Here is a 23,220-nt window from a genome sequence, read left to right as displayed (position 1 = left end):
TAAAATGGAAATTGTTAGAAAGCAGAGGAGGACGGCTGCCAGCAACCATGAAATGGTAATGACCAAATCATTGATTTTTGTAAGGAAATGTCATCCCCTAACACTACAAAGGCTGGGGTTTTTTTTTTTTTCTAGCTTCGAAGTACTGACTACCTATAAGAAATCTTCACACGTGACTGTGTGTGCCATGCACGCATATATATGTGCCCCTGTCCCTCTCCCAACCTCTGTCTTCCCTCCCACACCAAACTTCCTCCATGTTCCTGGAGCCCAGCTGCAACCTGGGAGGAATTAAGAGGTTGGCTGATGGTGAAAGGTAATCAGGCTTTAGCCACCCTATAAAATGAAGGGGAGTTCATTTGGTTATTCATAAGGTAAAGTTGTGTGCGGCCAACTTTACCATGTGGGAAAGTCAGTAGGCTGTAATAGACTACACCCCAACACATGATGTGGGTCTCTCAACCGTCTGTCCCAGCCTAGCTATAGCTGCACCTAGGAGACAGGACACTTCATAAGGTTTTATTGTATGTAAAACTCAGTAGCAGGCAAATTAGGCCAAATCTCCAATTCTGTACCTTTTATTTTTAAACTCTGGTGCTTTTTTCTTTTTTGAGTTTAGGAGGAAGAGACTGGAAAGTACCTTGTGGGTTAACACTGGGGAATGGAAGAAGATCTACTGTTTCTTTGAAAACAGCCATTAAGATACCATTCCCTTGGGCCAATTCCTGGGCGGCTTTAACCAAAGACTAAGCCTCAGGTCCTTTCTGTTTTTCTACATTGACTCCTGTGTCAGGATCAGTGAAATTTTATACGGTCATAAAATTTATTTTAAAATAATACTTCACAAGCCTTTTGGCTTGAAAAATATTTCAATAATGTCTGCACATTCAATAAGGAAAAGTAAGATGGTTCCATTGAGCTCTCATTATAATAGGCTTTGAGAGGTATCCTTGGATCACAGTCATCAGTCCAAACTTTTTGATCAGCTGCTTTTTCAACAGAAGTGGTTTTCCCCAAAGCCGTTTGTGATTGTCACTGTGGGATCCATTTTGTAAGCAGGTCTGGTGTTAAGACAGGTAACAGGGCCATTGCTGTTCAGCCATGGACCACGGCCATCTGAATGTGGCAGTGGCTTTGTGTCTCACTGCACGTGAAGCCCACCGCATGGCACCCCTGTTATGCCAGGAGCTGGGGCAGTGCACGGGAAGAAGAGGCTCTGGTGTGGGTGAATCCCTCCTTCCGATTTCCTTGTAGGGAAAGGAAGGGAAATTATAAATTAGGCCAACTCTGTCATTTCTGTTCCTTTCCCAACCTTCGAAGCTCCCTCTAACCCTCAGTCCCCCGTGTACCTAATCCCACTTTCTCATCTTCAGCTTCCCCATCTGTAACATGAAGGACTTTGACTAGACAAGCTGTAAGTTCTCCCCAAACTCTGACATTTGACAAATCTCATGGACTTACCAGCACAGAGCAACGTGGCCATTTTCCAACACTTTCTTTAGTTTGGGGAAACCCATTTTATATAGTGTTCTTTCCCTATGTTACTCTTTTAAGAGGAAAACACGACCCATTTCCAGTGTCGTAAAGTCAACATTTGGCAGCTGTGCCTGAGAAAGCTTTTTTCTCTGTAGAAGGGGCACAGAATGCCATGGAAACGAGGGCAGGCCCCTGCTCCTGACAAGGGATGCAGGCGCGTGAGGCAGGCGGGGCAAGCAGTCCTCACGGGAGCCAGAAACATGGGTACCAGCTCAGTTCTCCGATTGTGCTGGTCCCACCTCCGAGCCAGCCGTCCTGGGTTAGAATAGCAGCTCTCCCGTTTACTAGCTATTTAACCTCGATTCAGTTAACTAACCTCTATGTGGCGCAGTTTCCTAATCTGTAAAATATGATTAATCATCATACTGTTGTGAGGATTAAATGAGATCAGATAAACACGTTAAAGTGCTTAGAACAATGTCCAACGCATACATATTAAGTGTTCAGTAAATGTCAGCCATTTTCATCACTGGCTGTCCATGTCCAGGTATGGATCCAGGAGTGGTGAGGGTCACATAACACAGAGCTGTCCTTTCTCGTGTGTCATGTGTCTCTGTGGTCTAGGTCAACTTGTGTGAGGTGTCTGGTCTGGATGAGGTGACTTCCTTCAACAGAGCTAACTGCCTACTGGAGAGTTAGTCTACCCCAGTCTTAGTCTCTCTAGGTTCCCAAGTCGGTGATAATGACCAAAAGGGTGGGAAACTATCCCATGAGAGGGAAAGTGTGGTCATTTAAACCAAAGCAGTTGTCTCCCCTGGTTGCGGAGGACTTAACAGAACTCTGACTTGAAGGCTCTTGGAGTTGACAAAGGATCTTTAGAAAAGAATGTTCCCTGGGGGTATTCCATGCCTACAGAGGCCCAAACAAGAGAAAACAGATGGTGGTTGGACCCAGGGAAGAGATTTTTACCACAGAAGGATAAAATACTGGGCCAGATTCCCAAAACAGGTTATGTAGTGTCTTTCCCTGGTAAATTGGGGAAAGAATGGCTGGCCAACTGTCCTAGATTGTCTCATAGACCATTCGAGCAGGAAGAGCCCTTAGAGGTCATTTTATCCAAGCCTTGATTTTAAGGGTGAGAATGCTAAGACCCAGGGAGAGGGGACAATTGCCCTATAGTCAGATAGCTAATTATTAGCAGACCCAGGATTTAAATCCTAGGCTGAAAGCTTAGGCCACTGCACCATACTGCTCTCTTAAGCCACTCAAACTATTGTCCCTCCTAGTTCTGGAATGCTCTGGAGCACCAACATACTAAAGAGTAATTGAGGCCCACCCAGAAGGACTCAAAGGCATTGAGCAGTGCCCAACTTGCAAGTCCTCCAATGTATCCATCTGATTTTGGAGCTCCGGCTGTCAAAGTGTTTCAGCCAAGCCTCCTCAGCTGACTAACTGGTCTTCTTAGCTTACCATTTGAAAGCAGCTGTGGTTAAAGCAGAGCTTGCTGACTCAGCCCATGTAGTAAGGATGACTAAACACAAGAATTTCCTGTGGAGGGGCATGGGGGATGAAAAATATCTTTCAAATGCATTTGTTTCAGGGAACCATTCTGATCAGTCAGGAGCTGGCCCACCGTGGGCCCATGAGAAAAAGCCGCAGGCTGTCCCTGCTCAGCACCAAGGCAGGGCTTGCAGATGTTTCCTTTCTTTTCTGCTAAACAGCACCGTGGCTGTCTCGGCACCATTTTGGTCTGGCCAGCATTTGCACAGAGCTTCATCTGCCAACTGGTACAGCCCAAAGCCAAGGGGAGCGGATGTCTCCCCTGACCGGAGGGGCCTTTCCCCTGCTCAGAGGCCTTCCCCCAGGGGTGAATGGGGCTGATCTGCTTTATCTCAAGGCAGCTTCAGTTCTGAGCCCACCTTGAACTCGAACGAGAGGATCATTTATGCTGACTGATCAGAAAGCAATGTGGGCTGGCTTCCATCTCCAGGGCGCACTCTGGGGAGTTTGCAGTCCGGAGTCGAGTCATCATTTTCAGGTCTGAATACCACACAGACACTGGACAACTTTAGGAAACGAACGTTGACCTCCAGTTGGATTGCTCACCAGCTTAAGGCATTAATTCAGTGAAACTAAAATGTGGATAAATATTTCAAGGCTCTTGGCTGGGAAGGAGGCTGCCTTGCTCAATTAGAAAGTTGGAGGCACCTGGTGCATTTGGGGGGGGCGACACGTTTTTACAACTTGCAAATTAGAAAAGGGGGGCGGGGAAAGAGGGAGCGTGAAGGTACTCAGCCATCTTCCGGAAGCCATATACCTAGCCAACAGTTCCGACATAGAGGAGTCAAGTCCAAGGGGCCTGCCTCACCCTCTCCCCATCCCCTCCCCATCCCACCCACCCAGGCACAAGGAGGAAACAGGACCAACTGCCTTACAGGTCTCAAAGAAGGTTGAGGATTTATTTTTCAGAAGTGAGTAACAATTTCTTATTCCAGTGGAGGGAGGGATGTTCTGGGACCGCCAATATGAAGTAACGGAAGGAATCTGGTCTTGGGGGAGGGGGGAGGGGGAAGGGAGGGGGAGGGGAGGGGGGAGGGGGAGGGGAGGGGGAGGGGGAAGAGAGAGGGCGTCCCAGTTCCTTGCCACCTAGCAGTGTGAGCTTGGAAGTGTTATTTCACTTTTCTAAGCCCGTTTCTGATTCTGTAAGCACTTATTTAAGCTACATATAGTGCCTGGTAATAATACGGCCTCTAAAGGTTTAGTGAATGAAAGAGAGGGAGGGAGAGCGCAAGAGAGCGAAGGAAAGCATGACAGAACAATAAGGATCTGTGTAGCCCATGGAGTTGGTTTGACACTTAAATGAAATAATGGTTATGAATTCTTCTGCTTGTCTAACACTTTACAGTTAACGAAGTATTTATATACACCCTATCTTAGTTGAATCTTACAAGACGTCTGTGAGAGAAGCAGGGTAAGAATTGTTGTGTGTCTGATAGAGGGACGTGAGGCTCAGAGAGGCAGGGAGGCAAGATATGAAGGAACTAGGGCTCTCAATCCAGTGCTCCTTCGAACATACTGTACAACCCCTTATTTTCAAAGAAAAAGGTTTTTAAAGGAGAAAGTGCTACCAGATCAATGCATCAGATCTTTGCCTTGCAACTAAGCACCCTTTGTATGAGGGTTCAAACACTGGAGGTGGATGCAGAAGAAGAAATATCAGTCCATGACTAACAATGATATTCAAGATTATAGTAAGACCTTGTCTACTCAAAACACAAGAAGCCAGGGGGAAATGGCCTTGGAATGACTTGGGCTGGGATTATCTGATATTTTTGTAAAAGAACAATAGGGCCTCTGGTTGGCAGGGAACTAACGGTTGCTATTTGGAACAACATGGGCCAGTGCAGGGAGGTTGACTGTGGCCTCAGGTGAGCGAGCCAATATGTACTTAGTCTGTCCCCATCAGGTACCTGGCCTCTCACAAAGCCATCAGCAGCTGAGCGGGGATGGACTTGTGGTCTGAGACTTCTCCAGGTTTACGTGGGTCTTAGAACCTTTGACTCATATGCTGAATGGGGCTGTTCAGGTCATAGAGTCCAATCCCCATCTGATGAAGACATTTCTGTCTACTGAGTAGCTGCCCACCTTCCAGTGACAAAAAAACTTACTACCACTCTATGTGTGGTTTCTAGCTCTGAGTTCTGGCCAGTTCTGATGATGGCCATCTGTGCCACTGATATTTCTAACTGCATTTCTAGGGGAACACAGAGATGTTGATTGCAAATGCACCTCATGCAGGCAATTAGACATGTTCCTAAAACATTATATGAAAACAAAATTTTCACAAAGCAAATCCTGGTTTATGTGCCCTAGGTTGGTTTGTGATTTAAGGGAATCATTGTTTCTGAATTTATCACTTTTTAAAACATAAAATTATGTTTGCTTAAAGCAGGAGTTTTTAACTTGGGGTCTGTAGTTCTTGAATGAGATACAGAAAACTAGGTGAATTTTTCTGAAAACTATCTGCAAAAATGTGTATTTGCATTTATACATTTTTCTGAGAAGAAGGTCTACAGTTTTCTCAGATTCTCAAAGGGCTCCACCCACAAAAAGGTTAAGAATGGGAGCCGGGAATGAGAATCCAGACTTAAATGGTCAGAGTCTGGGCTGCGATGAGGCCATGGAAACCCAGAAAGGAGAACGATGCAAGAGAGCGTGCCGGTCTCTGGAACCTTTGCCTAGAGGAGCACAGAGACTTTCCTCTCTGTATGGAGCAAACTGATCTGGGGTCTTTACATTTCTCTAGCATGAGTGATGCCTCCTTCATACAGGAGCACGTGGCCGTCCAGCTTTAAGATAGTAGCATGGACATATATACACTACCAAATGCAAAATAGACAGCTAGTGGGAAGCAGCCGCATAGCACAGGGAGATCGGCTGGATGTTTGTGACCACCTAGAGGGGTGGGATAGGGAGGGTGGGAGGAAGGGAGATGCAAAAGGGAAGAGATATGGGGATATATGTGTATGTATAACTGATTCACTTTGTTATAAAACAGAAACTGACACACCATTGTAAAGCAATTATACTCCAATAAAGATGTATTAAAAAAAATTAAAATGGTACTGATGAACCTAGGGGCAGGACAGGAATAAAGACGTAGACGTAGAGAATGGACTTGAGGATATGGGGAGGGGGAAGGGTAAGCTGGGACTAAGTGAGAGAGTGGCATGGACATATATACACTACCAAATGTAAAACAGCTAGCTAGTGGGAAGCAGCCGCATAGCACAGGGAGATCAGCTCTGTGCTTTGTGACCACCTAGAGGGGTGGGGTAGGGAGGGTGGGAGGGACAGGCAAGAGGGAAGAGATATGGGGATATATGTATACCTATAGCTGATTCACTTTGTTATACAGCAGAAACTAACACAACATTGTAAAGCAATTATACTCCAATAAAGATGTTAAAAAAAAAAAAAAAAAAGACAACCAGGCAAAATCACTTGCAAAGGAGAGAAACCGAGAGGTGATTCTTCATGTTGAGAAATGATTCTTTCCCAAAGAACGTGCAGAGAGTGCCTTGACTTAGACCCTCCCCGAAGTTTAGAATGCTTTCAGATTAGAATACTTAGGCTTTTTTGAATTGAGGATGAACAGAGTCAGAAATTATATCGAAAAGATTTGTTTAAATAGCTTAAAAAAGTAAAAAGGAGGGAGAAAAATAAAAACAGCCAAATGTTCCCAGTTGTCCTTCCTTGTGATACATGGGAACCATATAAAACTTACACCTTCTGAAAATAATACTAAAAGCTATAGTAATTTAGTAAGATGAACTATATGAGGAGTAACCAGTAATAATAATAATAGTCAACATGTATTGAGGGCTTGCTAAGTATGACATATTACTAAACAACTTAAAATAAAAAAGACATATCACTAAAACAATTATCCTGTTTAATCTTCACAACAGTCTTTTGAGGTATTTTTTACTATTCCCCCCATTTCATAGATGAGGAAAATGAGGCTTTTAGAGAAGTTAACTAAATTGCACAATATCGAAAGAAAGAAAGAAAGAAAGAAGAAAAGAAAAGAAAAGGGAAAGGAAAGGAACTCCCTTAAGTTATGTGCAGGGTAGCGCCCTGTGTCCTGGGAGGCTTTGGAGGGTGGGATGACAAAACACCTGGACAATCCCCCTCCTCAGCCTCTGCCCGGGCTTCTACTTGATGTAACAGGTCTTGTGAAGCTTTTCTGATGGAAAACCGCCTCTGTCAGCCTGCGCAGATTGGTCAAGACCCTAGTCCGGCGGTGAACCGGTTTTTTTGACATTTCAGCATGAAAGGTACAGAAGCGAGGTCTGCAAAGAGCGCTCAGGACTCAGTTCCCTGGGTTGCCCTGAGAATTTCTTTCTCAGATTCGAGCATTTTCCTTGGGGGAGAAAACCCAGGGCTGTGAAGTGGTTCTTCACTCCTGTTCTGGACGCCCGGTGAGGGGTGGTGAGTGGGAGACCCTTCTGAGTATCACGTTGGCTGGAGCTCTGAAGCACCGCTTCTACCTGCCGCGTGTGCCTGAGAGGCCAAGCCTGGCTCGGCCCCAGAAACCCCCAGGGGGCGGGGGCCATGCACTTGATCAAGGCTGCCAACAGCGGCTGGATTCAGCGCGGGTTCAGCTCTTCCGCGGGGTAGGGCAGAGCGAAGGTACCACACACTCACGCTCAGGGGAAGAAGAGAATCTTGTTTTTACAAACTTTAAAGGAGTATAAAAATGACTTTGTTGTGTTTGAATTGCCTTCGCTGGATGAATAGAGCCCTGTGGCTCCAGGGCTTAGGGAGGATTGTGTGGAGATCACGTATTTCCTTATGTATGTTCCTATATAGATATATTTCCTTATATGCTTGTGTCTGAGAACTCTTCACTGGTTCTCACTGAAACTGGTTGTTTCCTGTGGTGACTTCTGTCTGTCCATCTAGGTGGTAAGTCCTTAGTTTATTATCTGAGCTTGTGTACCCTGAGGGGTCCTAGGCAGTTGAGGGACCCAGGCTAAAACTAAGACTGATATTTTTGAAACTTTCTTGAATGGAAGCTAGGGGTGGGGAAACCCTGTTTAATTGCTGCAAGCAGTTTGTAGCTTACAAGGGTGAAACCTTTGATATTTGTTGAGGGCAAACTATTCCTGTTTAGTGGTGACAGCAGCTCCTATATATTGAGAGCTTCCCATGTGCCTGACACTGTCCTAAACCCTTTACATACATAAACTTATATAAGCTTCACAACATCCCTAAAAGTGAAGATCATTGTTATCCCTGATTTTGCAGAGGAGGAAAGTGATAGAAAGAGAGGCAAAAGGATTTCACTAAGGTAAGGCAGCTAGTAAGTGGAGAGCCGGGATTTGAACCCATAATTTTAATGACCATGCAAACGTTCCCTGGGAAAACTGCTCAGCATTCTTCTCCCTGCAAATTTCAAGCAAATACTCTTTAAGGGAATTAAAATGTGGTTCAAGAAGCAAAAACGGCTTTGTGAAGAAAAACATACAAAGTTGCCTACAGGGGAGGCTGGAAACAATTTGTGCAGACTAATCTGCTATGGGAGCAATTTTATCTCTACTGGGGAGAGAACGAGAGAACGAAGAAGTTGACGGGACCGCATGGAGCTCAACAGCCAGTCCCTGAACTGGACGTGAGCCCCGAGAAGGAGAAAGCCAAGGCCAGGGGCTAATAGGCCTGGGAAACTGTGGCACCATGGCACTGCTTCTAGGCACGGGTGTCCTAGAGTTAGACAGAGGGGACGCCCAGCTCTTTGCACTGACCTACACCTCTCTTGTGACTGGTGTATTTTTTTCATAGTTTCTAACTGATTATTGCTGGCATATAAGAAAGTTTTTTGATTTCTACATGTTCACTGTACATTTAACTACTGTACTGAACTCTCATAAAGTCTGATGTAAAATTGCAATTCATTCACATTTCTTGGGTTTTCTAGATATGCAAGCATATCATTACAAAAAATAGAGAGAAGATACATATATATATATATATATATATATATATATATGTATCTTCTCCATTTTACAGATTAAAGAAACTGAGATTCAGAGAAGTTAAGTAACTTTCTCTAGGTCACACAGCTAATAAGTAACAGTGCACAGATTAAAAAATAGGCCTACCTTCAGTTACTGAGCTCTAAATTACTATACAATAATATCTGTCTTATACATATATGAGCTTTTTTAATAAAAATGGGATGGTACTGTACATATTCTTTGCAATCTCCTTCTTTCACTTAATATTTTGTAACAACTTTCCTATATGCCTAAATATTATTCAAGAACATGATATTAATGGATGCATGGAATACTTTTATCATAAAAGAGTAATAATTAACATTTACTGAGTGCTTTAAACGTGTCAAACATCTGAACATGGATAATGTCATATAAGTTGTGTTTACATGAGGCAAGGATTATTGGCTATTATTATAATAATAAAAAAGCTTCCTAGAAGCTTTGAGATGATACTGGAACCCACAGAAAACCATGGCAGAGAAGAGATTTTAGGAGGTACAGGAGCCAAAGGTGAACAGGCACCATTGACGGGTCGAGGCGGGATGAGATATAGTGAAAACATCAACATTAATATCTTGCCCACCAATATGACCCTTCCCATCAATGCACAGTGTCTACTTAATGCATACTGGCTGCTATGGACTGAATTGTGTCCCCTCCAAATCCATATGTTGAAGCCCTAACCGCCAATGTGATGGTATTTCGAGATGGGACCTTGGGGAGATAATCAGTTTTGTATGAGGTCATGAGGGTGAGGTCCTCATGATGGGATTAGTGCCCTTATAAGTAGAGACACCAGAGAGCTTGCTCTCTCTCTCTCTCTCCACTGACCATTTCTTTCAACTGATTGCTTACATTTTGAAAGTGTTAGAGGAGAATGGCTTATGCTTCTCAGAAGGCTCTCAGAATAGCATTAGAAAATATATTGTGTTCATTCTTTTTAAGAAAATCCACAAATTATTACTGAGTGTCTATTATGTGCCAAGAACACTTTTAGACAGTGACCAAGGCAGACATGATCCCTGCCTTCATGTAGCTTACAGTCAGGCAGTGAACAAATACATTTATACATGATTAAACTCCAGTTGTTATGCAGTGCTAGTGAAGGAGAAGTACAGGGGGCTGTGAATGGAAATAAGGTGATCATGACCTGACTAGAGATGGCAAGATGGCTTCCCTGAGGAAGATGAGTCATAATAATCGATAAGTAGGAGTTATCCAGGCAAAATGCGTGCATTTTCGTGTGTGTGTGTGCATGCACATGTTGCAACAGGCACGGTAAGGGATGACAGCAACACTGCCAGCAGGAAGAATGGCACCATATCTTTTTTATTGTGGTAAAATACACACAACAAAATTTACCATTTTGACCACTTTATACAATTTGGTGCCATAAAGCACATTTACAATGTGCAGCCATCACCGCTGTCTAGTCCCAGGATATTTTCATCCCCCCAAAAGGAAATCCTCTACCCATTAAGTAGTTACTCCCCATTTTTCCTTTCCCCTCAGCCCTATGTAACTACTAATCTGCTTTCTGCCTCTGTGGATTTGCATATTCTGGATATTTCATATAACTGGGGTCATCCAGTACTTGTTCTTTTATGTCTGGCTTCTTTCACTTAGCATAATGTTTTTGAGGCCCATCCACATTGTAGCATGTATCAGTACTTCATTCCCTTTTATAGATGAATAATATCCCATTGTATGGATATACCATATTTTGCTTACCCATTCATCAGGTGATGGGCATTTGGGTCGTTTCTACCTTTTGGCTATTGTGAATAGTGTTACTATGAACATTCATATACAAGTTTTTGTTTGAACACCTGTTTCCATTCTCTTGGGTATATACCAAGAAATAGAGTTGCTGGGTCATATTGCAATACAGTGTTTAACTTATTGAGGAATCACAGAGTGGCACCACTTTTATTATTGAAAAGAAAAACCCAACAACCAAAATACAATCATTTGAAGCTATATATTATTTTTTTATATCTTTATTGGAGTATAATTGCTTTACAATGTTGTGTTAGTTTCTGTTGTACAGCAAAGTAAATCAGCTATAAGTATACATATATCCCCATATCCCCTCCCTCTTGAGCCTCCCTCCCATCCTCCTTATCCCACCCCTCTAGGTCATCACAAAGCATCGAGCTGATATCCCTGTGCTATGCAGCAGTGAAGCTATATTTTAAAACATTATAAATAGTCTGGCCAGATTAGTGGCAAAATGGATCCCCTTCTCAGGAGGAGAATCAAAGTAAGTTATTCAGTGTGCACCCATCACTACGGTTAGAAAACCCACACAAACGCCATTTTCTACTGGCCAGCTCAAGGATGAGCGTGAACTTCCTCAAGTCTGAAGCTGGACTGCTTGTTGTAGCCCCAGTCACCACTAAGACTAGTGATAACCTCATCCAACTATGAACACCTTGAAGACAAGGGCATATCTGAGTCACCTTTGTCACTCCAGTGCCTGGTACAGTCAACATTTGTTGGTGGAAGGAAGACAGGAATGCCATGCAGCCCCCTGGGAGAGATGGTCTTGGGTAGAGTCTCTCTTTGCCATGCCCCCACAGGGCATGAACCACCCCTACCTTCACGTCAACCTCCATTCCATCATCCATCACTTTGGGTGGCACCACCACTGTCACTCAATGATGAGCAAGCCAGGTTATAGCACTTTTCACATAAACAAATCGGCAAATCACAGAAGCCAGTGTTTGTCAGACCCAAGTATCCTGATTTTTTTTTAATTAATTTATTTTATTTTTTGGCTGCATTGGGTCTTCATTGCTGCACGTGGGCTTTCTCTAGTTGCGGTGAGCAGGGGCTACCCTTTGTTGTGGTGCGCGGGCTTCTCTTTGCGGTGGCTTCTCTTGTTGCAGAGCACAGGCTCTAGGTGTGTGGGCTCAGTAGTTGTGGCACACGGGCTCAGTAGTTGTGGCTCGCGGGCCTAGAGCGCAGGCTCAGTAGTTGTGGCACACGGGCTTAGTTGCTCTGCGGCATGTGGGATCTTCCCAGATCAGGGCTCGAACCCGTGTCCCCTGCACTGGCAGGCAGATTCTAAACCACTGTGCCACCAGGGAAGCCCCCTGATTTTTATTTTAACACTACGATCATCATTCCCTTGGGCAAATCCCCTAGTGTCCAGATGTTTGCCTTTCCGCACTGTAAAATGAGAATTTTATTACTGGTTTTTAGTCACCTCACAGCATTGTGGGGAGAGTCAAGGTAGATATGGGAGCTGGATGTATGAACATCCCTGGGCTTGTGGAGCTCTCATCAAGAGGGCAGTAACTGGGCATGATCCCCTTTGGAGCCTGTCACTGCTGTTGACATTGAGAATGCTGGTGTGGGAACAAATGCTGTCTTTGTCACAGGCTCAACTACAGGGCCTCTCCTTCCCAAAGCTGGCAGCTGAGGCTAAGTACTTGAGATCCCTGGGCCAGCTGTTGTGAAGTAAACGCCAGGCAGTAGGTAAGGCAGGATTCAGAACTGGGCAGACAGCCAGGCTTGAGTGGGAGCACTGATGGGGGGGGCACAAAAGTTGGCAAACAAGTGTTTTCCAAGGGGGGAGGATTAAAAACTACAATCTTGTTTCTAAGGTAGACAAAGCACCAACAGGCAGGGGTCGGGGCGGGGGAGAGCTGCCTAAAAATTCCTGCTTTAACTCACTATCAGCTGAGAAGATTCTAGTACTAGAAGGGCAGTGTGAGCAGTGTTTCCCGAGGAGGCTTCCCTGGGAGCACAGAAAGATAGCCACACCCTTTGAAGTTCGCTGGGAGCTTACAAAGGGCAGTGTTGTTTCCACTGAGGAAGAATGATAGCCCCACATAATGGTGTCCTTATTCTCTAAATCTCAGACCTTGTGCGATGAGGGGCAAGTGAGCCTGCAGGCCCAGGCAAGGGGGGCAGGGACACTTGGCAAAATGCACACGCTTTCAGCTTGTTTGCTAGCCAACGTGGAAGGTCTTTCCTAGGAAGACGGTGTGGTCAAAGTCAGGGGTCTGGTTCAACTCTCTTTCTAGGAGGATTGCTAAACCATACCAAGGTACCATTCTAATTTGATGATGGCTGATAAAAGTTTCCAAGTGGACATATCTATCATACTTGACAGATTTCAGTGAAACATGTCATGCACCTTAGAGGCTGTAGAGATAAAAGACCGGTGAGAAAAAAATTGTTTTAAATCAGAATGAAAATGGCGGTATTTCTGAGTGGTGGGATTCCTATCACACAAAAAGGAAAGTCAGTAGGCTGGCAGGAGCTGTCAAAGGCAGTTGATCCACCGGTTATTAGGAAATGGAGGCCCCAAACTGGGCCCTAACCTAGCCTGACCAACTTCGGGATGCCTGTGGTACTGCATCATCCATGCGTATGTCAGGGACCACTTCCAAAATTCTGACTCATTTCCCAGACCAGTGAAACCATGTAAGCGTGCATATGAGTTTCATGCCTGGTGTCATCCCTGGGAATTTTTGTCAGCTTTGGTGCCCGGAAATGATTCCATTAGACCTGGTAGAAGCTGGGTGGTGTGATGGCAAGAGCCAGGCAGAGACCTAAGCTCCAGTCCTAGCTCTGTTACCAATTAACTGTCATTCCAAGTGAGTCTTTTTTTTTTTAATTAATTAATTTATTTATTTATGGCTGTGTTGGGTCTTCGTTTCCGTGTGAGGGCTTTCTCTAGTTGCGGCAAGCGGGGGCCACTCTTCACCGCGGCGCACGGGCCTCTCACTATCGCGGCCTCTCCTGTTGCGGAGCACAGGCTCCAGACGCGCAGGCTCAGTAGTTGTGGCTCACGGGCCCAGTTGCTCCGCGGCATGTGGGATCTTCCCAGACCAGGGCTCGAACCCGTGTCCCCTGCATTGGCAGGCAGAGTCTCAACCACTGCGCCACCAGGGAAGCCCCCAAGTGAGTCTTTTAACCAATCTGTGTCTTGCTTTCTTCAGTGGTTAAAAAGAGACTGCTTAATTTGATGACTGAGTCCCTTCCAGGTTTAAAATTTTTTAATGTCTGTGTCTTAGCTTTGGGTTCAACAAAGAATTGTTGTAGATATGCAAGTCATCTGATTTGATAAATTCTTTTAGGTCTGAAAGGGATCTTAAAGCTCATCTAGTCCAACCCCTTTATCTTACAGATATAGAAACCGAGACCCAGAGAGGAGAAGGGAGTTGCTCAGTTTGGACAGAATGAAGGTTAGAGATAAGGTTTCGTGATTCCCAGGGCAGTACATTTCCCACTACATTTATTTTTAAATCAAAGTAATGCATGGGCATGGTTTTAAAATACCAAATAATACAGGAGCACTTGTAATTAAAAAAAAAAAACAGTTTTCTGCCCCAGCCCTAGTCCCACTCCTCAGAAGCAACCATTTTTAACAGATTCTGTTTTCAATTCATATCTGGTGGTTACTTCAAGGTCTCTAAGTATGCCTCTACTCCTATTCCTTGATTTATCCATTTTGGACCTTATCTATTGACTCCCTGCTATAAAAACTGAGGATTTAGCTCACTTAACATTACTCCCAACCTCCTCTCTTTCCTCCGCCTCCCCATGTTTGATAGTATTATCTTTATGAGGTTTTGAAATTCACCTTTTAAAATAGCATATAGTATAATTTACTATTTTGGGTATACAGTCCTATGAGTTTAGACAAATACATAAAGTCATATAACCACCATCACAATCAAGACATAGAACAATTCCATCACCCCCCAAAACTTCCTTATGCTGCCCTTTGTAATCAACCCTGCCCTTCACTCCCAAACCCCAATAACCACTGATCTGTTTTATGTTCCTATACTTTTGCCTTTTCCAGAATGTTATAGAAATGGAACCAGAGAATATGTGATCTTTTGACACTGCTTCTTTCACTCAGTATAATTATTTTGAGATTCATGTCTCCGTAGTTCATTTTTTTTTATTGCTGAGTAGTATTCCATTGCTTGGATGTACCAGTTTACCCATTCACCAGTTGAAAGACATTTGGGTTGTTTCCAGTTTGATAGTATTATTTTCAGTGAATTCCACTGGTTACCTTTTAATTTGAAATCATATGCTTAAACCTCTATTTCTATTTCTCTAGATAGCATCCACTATATATTAACTAGGTCTTCCTTTTCAGAATAGTAAATGCTTTTGACTGGATTTCAAAACATGATACTTTCATTCATTTTGTCTCCGTTTTAAGTGGATTGAGTTTGAGGGTGTAATTTTTCATGGGGGTGAGCGGGCTTGTTTAAATGCTACCCAGCAGCCCCATTCAGGGCTACTGCTATTCTAAATGGCTCCTGTAGCATGGGTGCTTTCTCTAGCTCCAGACGTGCTTGTTGCTGGGAAGATATACATGTACTTTCTGTTCTGACCGTTGCTAACTCAGGCAGTAATTTTGGGGAAAAAGACCTTTCTTCATGTGGATTTCAGCTTTTGTCTGTCATGCTTTTTCTGTTCCAGCTGCCTTTACCAGTGAGCACAAAGCCACATTTCAAAGGAGACTGACAAATTATCCCCAGCTGCCAGAAGGAGGTTAGCTTTCTGTGTGTTCTGTGTCCCCCTTCTCTGATAACTAACAGGTTAACTTTCTAAAGGGAACTGACAAAAGCAGAAATTGTCCTTTTACCCAAATGGATTTTTGCTTTTTTAAAAGATGTGGATTTGTAATATTCCTCTCCATTCTGACCCTAATTTACATCAGGAAATACAGTGTAAATGATTACAACTGAGCCCCTGTCATTTGCAAGATTCATATTAGTGCATTTCTTTTTTTAAAGCATTTATGAGATCAAAATTATGTTTGAAAATTTTCTGGCACAGTGTCTTTCCTCAAAAAGTAGCCATTTAAAGGCTGAATGATATCAGCTCTGGCCATAGAGATTTATATGTGGTTATATTTACTTGCATTTTTAACCATCTTTGTATGTGTGTTATCTACCTAGCACTTACACTGCATAACTCATACCTAGCATAGTACCCTACACATAGTAGGTGCTCAGTAAATGCCTTTTGAATGGAAATGGTCCAAAATAGTGTCATGTACACATGATGGTGAACTATTCTGTATTAATGCAGTGAGTCAGGCGTTCTCAAACACAACTGGGCATGAGAATTGGCACAACTTTCCCACAGGAAGATTTGGCAAAATGTGCCAAAGCCTTAACAATGTTCTTGTCCTTTCACCCAGTAATTCTCTAAGGACTTATCCTTAAAAAATAATAGAAATGCACAAAAGATATAAATACTAGGAAACTCATTGTAGCATCATTTAAAATGGAGAAAAAGTGAAATCAACTTAAAAGTCTATATTATAAAATCGTATGCAGTAACATTTAACACTATGAAATGCTATGTATTTATTTAAAATCATGTTTAAGAGAGTATTTAATAACATGGGGAAATGCTCACAACCTAAATTAAGTGGGGAAAGGGAGGATACAAATGAACATACAGTATGATCTCATGTGTGTGTGTGCAAAAGAAAGAAGACTGAAGGGAAATACATACAAATAATAACAATGGTTTTCTCTAATGGTAGAATTATGAGTTATTTTTATATTCTAATTTTTGTAATTTCCAAATTCTCTACAATGAGTTTGTATTACTTTACAATTTGAAAAATATCTTTTTAATTTGAAAGAAAGAAATACTATCCTAGGGACTTCCCTGGTGGCACAGTGGTTAAGAATCCACCTGCCAATGCAGGGGACACGGGTTCGAGCCCTGGTCCGGGAAGATCCCACATGCCGCGGAGCAACTAAGCCTGTGCACCATAACTACTGAGCCCGCATGCCACAACTACTGAAGCCCGCGTGCCTAGAGCCCGTGCTCCACAACAAGAGAAGCCACCGCAATGAGAAGCCCGTGCACCGCAACAAAGAGTAGTCACCCCTCGCCGCAACTAGAGAAAGCCCGCGCACAGCAACAAAGACCCAATGCAGCCAAAAATAAATTTTTAAAAAATTTTTTAAAAAAAGAACTACTATCCTAGTCACAATATGTGGATCGATTTCTCAAACCAAAGTCAGCTCTTCAGATGCCACGTGGAAAGTCACGGCAGTGTTTAGTTTTCAGAAAGACAAAATGAAGCTACAAGTTTTTTCAGGTTTAACTGTTAAGAACCTCAGTTTGATATTGCAAGGCAAATGTGTTCATCCTTTTCTCTAGGCCTCGTTAGGTTTCATCCTTCTCTCTCCCCATCCCCACCCATTTTAAAACTGTCCAGATCTGTGGAAAAAATGTTGAGTAAACTGGAAATAAATAAAATCCAATGGCTTTAAGATACCACAAAGCCCTCCCTTCCTGTGTACTAATGGCTACCTGCCCACTGTACTCCCCAGAGTGGAGGGCTGGAGTCAGCCAAAATGGAGGCTTTTCTGATTCAAGCGTGAAAACTGCAAAACACAGAAAAACTTAGGAAGTCTGAAATGATTGAGACACAACATGTATAACCTTCCCTCCTTACATTCTGACCTTCACACAATATAAACTGGTGGGCTCTTCTGGGAAAAAAACTACTAAGTAAAAACTCAGTCATAGAAGGCAGCTACAGTAAGGACTATTAACATTTCAAAGAAATCTCAGAATCCTAGAACTTTACAGCTGGAAGGGAAGTATTCCAACAAGTATAGCATTCCTTCCAAATACCAGATACTCTGCCGGGTGCTGATCCAGTGTTACCTCATTAAAAACCATCTAGCAATGCACCCCATTTTACAGATGAAGAAATCAAAGCCCAGGGAGGGATTATGAATTGCCTTAGATCACATAGTTTGTTGACTGCAGAGCTGGAGCTAGGCTCCACATCTTCTGGAGACTCTCAGGTGAAAAGATGGGTTTTTCTAATATTACCTAGCCCCTCAGCTTCAGAGAGTCCAAGTACTTACCGTGCAATTGTGCTTGGATGTTTTGCTAACAGTTCAAGCTAATCAAGTCCAAAATCAAACACATAATCTTCCCCTTGGCTCCCAGTGACCCAGGATCTGAACCAAAGTCTGGCTTTTTGCTCTCTTTCACACCCCCTCCCCCACATAAACAATCTGTTAACAAGTCCTGTCAATTTTTCCTTTAAAAATACCTTCAAAAAGGTACAAACTTCCAGTTATAAAATAAATAAGTCATGGGGATGTGATGTACAGCATGGCCACCACAGTTAATAATGCTGTATTGTATATTTGCAAGTTGCTAAAAAGTAGATCTTAAAAATTCTCATCACAAGAAAGAAACATTTGTAACTATGTATGGTGACAGACGTCAACTAGACTTATTGTGGTGATCGTTTCACAATATATATGAATATCGAATCATTATGCTGTACACCTGAAATTAATATAATGTTATATGTCAATTATACCTCAATAAAAAATACCTCCAGATCCTACCCAACCTACAAGACAAAACCAACCTCTACCTCCTTAAGAAATCCCTTCTTGGCTACTCCAGCCCACACTGCTGCCTCTCTTCTGACTTCATACAGCAATTCTAGTGTGCAGCACACAGTTAGTTTAGCACCTGTCATTCAGGGGCAATTAGCATTTGTTCAGCAGCATTCATCCTGGCAACAAATATGTATTGAGTGTCTACTATATGTCAGGTCCTAAGATGGAGAATTCATTTGTCTTGTCTCCTCACCTAGATATTAAACACCCTGAGAGTGGAGGCTACAGCCTTTGCCGTAGCCTCTTAAACACCCATTGCAGCTCTGGGCACATACTGAAGACTTGTTTGTTCAAGAGCAGAACAGATTTAAGGAATCTGTCACCAGCTCAGCAGCTGGAGAACTCTGGGGATGCTTTAATCTATAGTTCTGCCTCACTATCATACAGGCTACATGAGTATGATCCACTCACTCAATGAAGACAGCATATCAAACTGTGACTTTTTAACACCATACCTTCCGAGATAAGTGAAGAGATTTAACTAATACGAGATGTGGGGTCCAAAAAGTCAAATGGTGTTTTCCACCTCCAGGAAGCTGGAGTAGATGTACTCTTCCCTATTTCTCTCACTAAGTACAGTTAAAAACCCTGGACATTATATATATAAACAGATATAAGAAGACCAAGAAAGGTGGAGAGAAAAGGGTGGAGTGGCTAAGGACCTCAGCAACCAAAGAATGACATGGTGGTGAGTTCCCTGGATTTTCTTTTTGCTTCATAGATTCCAGACTAGCTGCTGGAAACACCAGCAGTTCAGAGAACACCAAATGGGAGCAAACAAACAAAAAAAGTCCTGCTCTCTCTAGCCAAAGGACCAGGAAAGGGGCAGCCTAGCAAGGTAGAACACTTTTAGACTAGTACTGTTCTACTGTAGCCAAACACCACAGGAAACACTGTGACTCCCACACCCACCCATGCCAACAAATGACGAATGGGGAGCCTGACCTTCTACCCCAATCTGGCAGTAACAAGGCAGCAACCCTCTTTCCCCTGCCAGAGCAGTGACAGAAAAAAAAAAAAAAACAAACAGCTAAAACAGAAGGTTTAAATAAGATCCAGAGTCTCATTACATGATACCCAAAATGAACAGTATTCAACTGAAAATCATTCATCATACCAAGACCCAGGAAAATCTTAAATTGAATGAAAAAAAGAATCAATAGATGCCCAAACCAGGATAACAGAGATGTGAGAATTATCTGACAAAGATTTTGAAGTAGCTGTCATAAAAATGCTTCAATGAGCAATTACAAACATGCTTCAAACAAAGGAAAAGAATAGAAAGTCTCAGCAAAGAAATATAACAGCTCAGCAAACAAATAAGAATATACAACTAAGAACTAAATGGAAATTTTAGAACTGAAAATCTCAGTGGATGAGCTCAACAGAGTAGAGGGGACAAATGAAAGGCTTAATGAACTTGAAGATATAACAACAGAAATTACACAGAGAGAAATACAAAAAATGAAAAGAGTCTCAGGGACCTGTGGGACTATAACAAAAGATATAACATTCATATCACTGGAGTCTCAGGAAAAGGGAAGAAAGAGAATGGGGCTGAAAAGGATTTGAAAAAATAATGGCTTAAAGTTTCCAAATTTGGGTAAAGATATAAACCTACATATTCAAAGAGCTGAAAGAACCCAAACAGGGTAGACCCAAAGAAATTCACACTAAGACCCATCATAGTCAAACTTCTGAAAACTAAAGACAAAGAAAAAAATCTTGAAAGCAGACAGAAGAGAGAAGATATTACGTACAGGGAAACAATGTTTTGAATAAGGAATTGGCACATTTTTTAAGCGCTAAAAGAAAAGAACTGCCAAACCAGAATCCTGTATCCCTCAAAAATATCCATCAGGAATGAAAGGGAAATCAAGAAGTTCTCAGATGAAGAAAAAGTAAGAGAATTTGTCACCATCACACTTATCCTAAAAGAATAGCTAGAAGAATTTCTCCAGACAGAAAGGAAATAATAAAAGAAGAAACCTTGGAACATCAGGAAGAAAGAACACAATAAACAAAACCATTAATAAATCTAGTAGACTTTCCTTCCCCTCTTAACTCTTCAAAATTATGTTTGATGGCTGAAGCAAAAATTATAACACTATCTGATATGGTTCTAGATGTATGTAGAGGAAATATTTAAGATACTGTAATAATATTATAAACTGAGGAAGGTAAATGGACATAAATGGAGGCAAGGTTTCTACTTCACCTGAAATGGTAAAATAACACCATCACTGAGTATGATAAGTTATGTATATATATAAATATAATACCTAAAGGAACCACTAAAATCTGTGCAAAGATATACACTCAAAACCATGACAAATATATCAAAATGATCTTCTGAAAAATATTCAAGTAACCCACAGGAAGGCAGGAAAAAGAAAGCTAAGGACTGAAAAGCAGAAAGCAAAAAATAAAATGGCAGACTTAGATCCTAATTTATTGAAAATTACATTAAATGTAAGTGGTCTAAGCACATCAATTAGAAGACAAAGATTGGTGGAGTGGATAAGAAAAATATGACCCAATTATATGCATTCTACAAGACACTCACTTCAAATATAGTGATATAGGGAGGTTGAAAGTAAAAGGATGTAAAGAGATATATCATGCAAACATTAATAAAAAGAAAGCATGAGTGTCTATATTAATATCAGATAAGCTTCAGAGCAAAGAAAATTACCAGAGGCAGAGAGGGACATTATGATATATGATAGTAACATAATGATAAAAGGGTCAATCCACCAAAAAGACATAGCAATCCTAAATGTGTATGGGCCAAACAACTGAGCTGTTTTTGAAGCAAAACATGTGAAGCAGAAACTAATAGAACTGAAGGGAGAAATAGACAAATCCACAAGTATAGTTGGAGATTTCAATACCCTTCCTTCAACAATTGATAGAACCCAGCAAAGATATAGAAGAACTCAACATCACCATCAACCAACAGGATCTATTCAACATTTACAGAAGACTCCGCCCAACACCAGCAGAATACAAATTCTTTTCAAGCACCCAAGGCACATATGCCAAGATAGACCGTATTCTGAGCCATAAAACAAACCTCAACAAAGTTAGAAGAATTAAAACCATACACAGTGTGTTCTCTAGCCATAATGGAATCAAATTAGAAATCCATAACAGAAAGATAACAGGAAATTTTCCAAACACTTGGAAACTAAACAACATACTTCTAAATAATCCATACATCAAAGAGGAACTCTCAAGAGAAATTAAAAAATACATTGAGCTAAATTGAAAATTAAAATACAACATTTAAAAATTTGTGAGACACAGCAAAAGCCATGCTGAGGGGGAAATTTATCACACTAAGTTACATACATTAGAAAAGAGGAAATGTCTTGAATCAGTCATCTAAGCTCCCACATAAAGAACCTAGAAAAAGAAGAGCAGAATAAACACAAAGCAAGCAGAAGGAAGGAAATCATAACGAGCAGAAATCAATGAAATTGAAAAGAGGAAAACAATAAAGAAAATCAATGAAACAAAAGCTGTTCTTTTGTAAAGATCCATAGACTTGACAGATCTCTAGCAAGACAGACAAAAGAAAAAGGGAGGAAGCAAATTACCAATATCAGGAACAAAACAGGAGATATCACTACAGATCCTGCAGATATCAAAAGGATAATAAGGGAATACCATGAACTACTCGAAACACATAAATTTAAAAATTTAGATGAAATCGACCAATTCCTTGAAAAACACAAACTACCACAACTCACCCAATATAAATGGAGTTCACAGCCCTATAACCATTAAGGAAATTAACTCCATAATTTTAAAACTCCCAAAAAAGAAATCTCTAGTTCCAGATGGTTTTACTGGATAATTTTACCAAATACTTAAAGAAAAAGTAACACCAATTCTACATAATCCCTTCCAGAAAATGGAAGTAGCAGGAACATTTCCCCATTCATTTTATGAAGCTCGTATTACCCTGATACCAAAGCCAGATAGAGACAGTACAAGAAAACTACAGACCAATATTCCTCATAAATATAGATGCAAAAGTCCTTAATGAAATATTAGCAAGTAGAATTCAGCAATATAAAAGAATTATACACCATGACCAAGTGGGGTTCATTCCAAGTATACAAGTCTGGTTCAGTATTAAAAACCAACCAATGTAACCCACCATATTAACAGGCTGAAGGAAAAAAATCACATTAGCATATCAATTGATACAGAAAAGGTATTTGACAAAATTCAACATCCATTCATGACAAAATCTCTCAGCAAGCAAGGAATAGAAGGAAACTTCCTTAACTTGCTAAAGGGTATCTACCAAAAAACTCTACAACTAATATTATATTTAAGGGTGAAAAACTGAATGCTTTCACCCTGAGATCAGGTAGAAGGCAAGGATGTCCATTTCCACCATTCTTATTCATCATAGTGCTAGAAGTTCTAGTCAGTAGAATAAAGACAGAAAAGAAAAAACATATAGATCAGAAAGGAAGAAATGACACTTTTTCTATTTGCAGATGGCATGATGATCTAGATAGATAATCCCAAGGAATCTATGTTTATTTTTTTAATTCATTTTATTCAAGTATAGTTGATTTACAATGCTGTGTTAATTTCTGCTGTACAGCAAAGTGATTCAGTTATACATATATATGCATTATTTTTCATATTCTTTTCCACTTATCACAGGATACTGAATATAGTTCCCTGTGCTATACAGTAGGACCTTGTTGTTTATTCATTCT

At 41.6% G+C, this 23,220-nt stretch overlaps 1 protein-coding gene across 1 annotated transcript in view; it reads left to right on the top strand.

Moving 5' to 3' along the window:
* Nucleotides 1–12,994: 12,994 nt before the first annotated feature.
* The window catches only part of PLAC1 (placenta enriched 1), a 31,807-nt gene continuing 21,581 nt past the window's right edge, over nucleotides 12,995–23,220 (top strand). Inside the window, exon 1 of the mRNA XM_036840901.1 lies at nucleotides 12,995–13,095. The gene's annotated coding sequence lies outside the window, so the exon portion shown is untranslated. The remainder of the gene's footprint in view (nucleotides 13,096–23,220) is intronic.

The sequence above is a fragment of the Balaenoptera musculus genome, chromosome X (assembly GCF_009873245.2).
Source record: "Balaenoptera musculus isolate JJ_BM4_2016_0621 chromosome X, mBalMus1.pri.v3, whole genome shotgun sequence".
NCBI classification, from domain to species: domain Eukaryota; kingdom Metazoa; phylum Chordata; class Mammalia; order Artiodactyla; family Balaenopteridae; genus Balaenoptera; species Balaenoptera musculus.
This window is presented reverse-complemented; position numbering and strand designations above follow the sequence as displayed.